The sequence below is a fragment of the Sus scrofa genome, chromosome X (genome assembly GCF_054392235.1).
Source record: "Sus scrofa isolate SSC_HxYL_T2T_F1_AM1 chromosome X, Sscrofa_HxYL_maternal_Yorkshire_Landrace_v2.0, whole genome shotgun sequence".
NCBI classification, from domain to species: Eukaryota; Metazoa; Chordata; class Mammalia; order Artiodactyla; family Suidae; genus Sus; species Sus scrofa.
This window is the reverse complement of record NC_139401.1, coordinates 3,475,080-3,481,079: the sequence shown is the minus strand read 5'-3', so window position 1 is coordinate 3,481,079 and position 6,000 is coordinate 3,475,080.

Sequence of the window (6,000 nt, the reverse complement as noted above, 5' to 3'; positions counted from 1 at the left end):
ACCGAATGCCATTTATACTAACATGGATGGACCTAGAGATGATCATTCTCAGTAAAGTAGGTCAGAGAAAGAAGGACAAATGTCATATGCTATCACTTATATGTAGAATCTTAAAAAATGATACAAATGACTCTATCTACGAAACAGAAACAGACTCAGAGACTTTGACAACAAACTTATGGTTACCAAAGGGGAACTATGTGGGAGGAAGGACACATTAGCAGTTTTGGATTAGCAGATACACACTGCAATATATAAAGCAGATAAACAAAGACTTACTCCATAGCACAGGCAACTCTGCTCAATATACATATATATGTACATATATGTGTGTGTGTGTGTGTGCATATATATATATATTTGTCTTTTTTTTTTTTTTTAGGGAGGCACCTGCAGCATATGGAGGTTCCCAGGCTAAGGGTAGCATCAGAGCTGAGGCTGCCGGCCTACACCACAGCCACAGCAATGCCAGATCCAAGCTGTGTCTGCAGCCCACACCACAGGTCACGGTAATGCCAGATCCTTAACCCACTGAGTGAGGTGAGGCCAGGGATGGAACCTGCATCCTTGTGGATGCTAGTCGGATTCGTTTCCGCTGCGCCACAACGGGAACTCCTACTCAGTATTGTACAATCACCTATATGGAAAAAGAATCTGAAAAAGAATAGATATGGGTATAGACAAGTGAGTCATTTGCTGTACGCCTGAAATGACCACAACATTGTAAAGGACGGATATTCCAATGCAAAATAAAATTTAAACTAAACTGAAAAAAAGGGAGTTCCCGTCGTGGCGCAGTGGTTAACGAATCCGACTAGGAACCATGAGGTTGCGGGTTCGGTCCCTGCCCTTGCTCAGTGGGTTAATGATCTGGCGTTGCCGTGAGCTGTGGTGTAGGTTGCAGACGCGGCTCGGATCCCGCGTTGCTGTGGCTCTGGCGTAGGCCGGTGGCTACAGCTCCGACTCAACCCCTAGCCTGGGAACCTCCATATGCCGCGGGAGCGGCCCAAGAAATGGCAACAAAACAAAAGACAAAAAATAAATAAATAAAAATAAATAAATAAATAAACTGAAAAAAAGCAGATTTTCCAAGATTCCCATGGTCCCACATGCACCCAAGGAATTATTACTTGCATTATTACTATTTTGTTTTAGAGCCGCACACCGAGGTTCCCAGGCGAGGGGTTGAATGGGAGCTGCAGCTGCCGGCCACAGTCACAACCACAGCAACTCGGGATCCAAGCTGTGTCTGCAACCTACACCCACAGCTCACAGCAACGCCAGGTCCTTAACCTACTGAGGAAGGCCAGGGATTGAACCCGCATCCTCATGGATCCTAGTTGGGTTCGTTAACCACTGAGCCATGAAAGGAACTCCTACTTTTATTATTTTTAATTGACATACAGGAAATTTACAGAGGAAGAGCTCTGGCATGCCAATATCCATTTTTTTTTTTTTCTGGCATCACACATAGCATATGGACGTTCCCAAGCCAGGGAGCAAAACCTTGCCTCAGGAGCAACCCAAGCTGCTGCAGAGACACCAGGGAACTCCCGCCCATCAATCTGAAAGCTCATCTGGGATCTCACTGGCTCCACAAATAGCCCTATGAAATGGCAGGCAAAAGCATTCGTACCTTCTCTTTTCAGGTAATATAGGACCACTGCCCGTGTGTCCTCATTTCTTTGGTTAGAGAGTGTTTTGAGCCACTAGTAACACACACCAGCAATAAAAAATATCCTGTAAACAAGCAGGAAGTATGTTATATCCCACCTCATCTGAGGGAAGCAACCCAGGGCTGGCAGCCTCCTTCCAACTCCCTGTGTTGCCATCTTTCACCTCGTGGCCTCAGCATGGCTGCCACTGCTCCAGGCAATACGCAGACATCCCAGGCAGCAGAAAGGAGGAAGGAATGGAAGCAGAAGCATGTTCCTCCCACCTGAGTCTGTCTTGCTGCAGGGTGTTGGAAGCCTGAACCCAGAAATCCTGCCCCCACCAGTCGTCCACAGAAACCACTGGAAATTGAGAAATGCACATGGGCTGCCCTGAACAAAAGCAGAGTCTGACTCATCACCATGAAGGGGAGAGAACCTTTATGGAGTTGAGCAAGCTTTGGGGTGCCTTGTCTTACTGCCCAATTAAAAGACTAATTTAGCAAATGGTGATCAGAGGCGCAGAGAGAACATTTTAACGTCAGGCACGGAGCCAGATGTGGGAGCAGCTTATATTCCTCAGATGCCTGCAATGTGACTGATGTCTCTTGTAAGTCAATTCTGCGTGTGTGCCCACACTCACCTCTGTGGTTTGTCCCCCTCACTAGGCAATGGGGAGGCATGGTGACACCTCACTTTTAGCCCAGTGACACCTGGGTCAGAGGTCTGACACTGGAAGGTAACTAGTAAGATAACCATTTGGTGCTAATTGGGGCTGCTCTGTCGTGGTGACTTGTTCCCTCGGTAAGAGGAACCTCACACATGCCCTGCATGCACCTGCCCAGGTCCCCAGTGATGCTGGGACACTGAACTTTGTGTGTGATCACTTGCCATCACATGCCATCTGCCTCAACGCAGACTGAATCCTGAGCCGCTTCAGGGGCCAACCCTCCACACCCCCTGAAAGGAGCTCAGGGTGGGGACCAGGAGTGGGGTGCTTTGTGCTCTGGGAAAACCAGCAGAACAGGGCTTCAGATAGATACACCTCTTAGGAGAAGATTTTACGTGCCCAGGTCTTGCATCTCCTTGTATCTAGAAAAGCGCTAACATCCTTCATGGTGACATCTGCTCCTCGTGACTCGTAGTGACCTTCACGGGACCAGCAGCGCCCTTCTGTAGAATGTATGCCTGGCTGCAGGCACCTCCCCCTTCCCCTTCTTCACATAGATCCTGACCTTCCCCCTGCCTCTCTGGAGCAGTCTTTCAGAGCCCTGCAATATGACCACTCTGGCTATTTAAAAAAACAAAAACAAAAAACAAAGGATGTCACAGTCATGGGAGAGTGCAGCCACTCCCAAGGCTGAGCGGGTGAGCCCTGAGGGATCTCAGGACGGAAACAAAGCACACCTGCCATCTAGCAGCCAGCAGACTGCAGCCACGCTGAACAGGAGCCCCGCAGAAACTCAGGTTGTGAAAACACAGGACACCGGCCCCCTAGCTGAGGTGCATGGCAAAGGAATGATTTCACTGACCTTTTGCATCTTTCCAGAGAAAAGCGCTAAATTCTTTAACTCAGAGGGCACAGGTTTTCTGCAAACCTTTTGTTTCCACTGCCAGTCCTTTGTTGCCAAAACTCCTCTATCCTAGCTGCCCCTCACCTCCTCAGAGAGGTTTCTCAGGGCTCCTTGAGATGCTGCCTTCCAGGCTTCAGTCCTCATTTTGCCCCAAAGAAAACTTAACTCGCAACTTTTAGGTTGTGCATTTTTTTTAGTCAACACTCCTGTCCAGCGTGACTCTGAAACCCACAGACTGCATCTCAGGGCTTAGCAAGGTAGAGCATCTCCTGGCTGGGCACAGAAAGCATTCAGCTCGAGGCAGAGTGACCAGTAAGGAAAGAGGTGCTGGATGCTTGTGAGGGTACAAGTGGGAGGCCCAAGAGACCTTAGTGGCTACAGGATTATCATCGCAGGAAAAGTGGGATGGGGCGAAGAGCCATCTCCCTCATTCTCAGTAGACATCAAGCTTCCGTCAGCAGCTCCTCCACGTCCAGATGGAGGAGCCTGTTGTCAGACTCGGGCTGTCACGCACAGTGGCGATGAGCAAAAAGGCGGTAACATGAAAATAAGGTGAATCAACTCAGGATCCACCAGAATGTCACTTCTCCTGATATTTTTGTTTTGAGTGCAGGCAGAGAAGCACATCTTAAGGACCATTAGCTGGCGTTCCCAGGGTGGCACAGCAGAAAGGAATCCTACTAGTCGCCAGGAGGATGTGGGTTTGCGCCCTGGCCTCGCTCACTGAGTTAAGGACCCGGCGTTGCCATGAGCTCTGGTGTAGGCTGTAGACGCGGCTTGGATCTGGCATTGCTGTGGCTGTGGCGTAGGCCACCAGCTGCAGCTCTGATTTAACCCCTAGCCTGGGAACTTGCATATGCCGCAGGTGTGGCCCTAAAAAGCAAAATAAAAGAAAAGGAATCATTAACTTGCTGACCTCACGGGGCAGGATGTGGGTGTATTTCACCACTGTTTTATTGTCTGGGGTCACATCGCATGCTTCTGTTGTGTGGTTTTGTTGCTAAGCCAGCCTGCGTGGTTTTGTTGCTAAACCAGCCTGATTTCTCAAGTGACCCTTAACTCACTTCCATGCTTTTCTTCCCTACCTACAATCCCCTAGTGGGTTGGCTATTTCCTCACCTCCTCTGGCCTGGTACTCTGTCCCCATCAGCTCTGCACCCCCCTGCTCAGGATGAACGGTCCCCAGTCACCCCCATAGGTCTGTTCTGCTTCCTGAGCTAGGGAACGACTGGCCCCTGGGGACCCCCACCCTCCCTGTGTTGCCAAAACTCAGCCTCTGTCTGCGGTTGGTGAGTAGAAATGCAGAGGCAGAGTTTTGGGGGAAGGAGAAAAAAGATAGCTTTATTGCTTTGCCAGGCAAAGGAGGCCAGGGCAGGCTCATGCCTCAAAGACTGTGCCCCCCTTGGAAGGGATTAGCAGGGGGCTTTATAATTTGGGGCATGGAAAATAAGGCCTCAGATAAGGATGAGGGTGGGTGCAAGCTTGTATTCTTCTCCAGAGCTGGTGTTTAGTGGCCCCGGGCCAGGTCCTGGGGGTCCTCCCCTCTGGCTTCCATCTGTTGGGGGTTTAATTCTGCAGAAGACCTCAAAGATTGTTCTGTGTGTATCCCTTGAGGGGGGACCAGGACCTGCCCCCAGGTGGCACGGTGGTCTCCTGACAGCCCCTCGGGGTCTCTGCATCCCCTCCCTTCCCTGATCAGCACCTGTGGGCACCTGCCCTTTGGGGCTCAGGGAAGAACCTGGAGGGTGAAGCGTATTCCCTAGAAACCAGACATGGGGGACACATGTGCCCAGGAGCCCACAGGGCCCTGCTGGGTTTCACCTGCATGGATGGGGCGGCCCCCTGCCAACCACACTGACCCAGGTGGCTTTCTGTGACCTCCAGCCAATTCTCTACTCTTCCTAGACCTTAGCGGAACAAAGACCTTCTCTCCTCCCAGACACCCAGGGAAGAGACTTGTTCCCCACATTTGGGGGGGACAGAGGGAAGCCCACCAGATCTGGTGACAATAGGGAGGGTGATGGGTTTGAGGGAAAGTCCATCTCCAGCCAGAACCCCTCAGCCCTGGTCTGAGATCCCACAGCACCCACAGCCCTATCTAGGGCCTTCACCTGCTTGCCGTCCTTTTAAAATAATCACAGAGTTCCCACTGTGGCTCAGCGGGTTAAGGTCTCTTCGGGTACAAAATGATGGAAGAGAACATGAAAAAAAAAGAATGTATGGAAAAAAAGGAACCCGATTACACTGTTGGTGGATTGTAAATTGGTGCAACAACTGTGGAAAACAGGATGGAGATTCCTCAGAAAACTAAAACTAGAACTCCCATTTGATCCAGCAGTCCCACTCCTGGGCATCTCTCCAGAGAAAACCATGACTCAAAAAAGACACATGTACTCCAATGTCCACTGAAGCACTATTTGCAATAGCCAAGACAGGGAAACAACCTAAATGTCCATTGACAGAGGAGTGGATCCAGAAGATGTGGTCCATATACACAATGGAATATTACTCAGCCATGAAAAGGAAAGAAATAACAGTATTGGTAGCCACATGGATGGACCTGGAAATTATCATGCTAAGTGAACTCAGACAGTGAGACACCAACATCAAACGCTTTCACTGACATGCAGAATCTGAAAAAAGGACCCAGTGAACTTCTTTGCAGAACAGATACGGACTCACAGACTTTGAAAAACTTATGGTTTCCAAAGGAGACAGGTTGGGGGGTGGGGGGACGCACTGGGGGTGTCTGACGGAAATGCTGTAAAATGTGG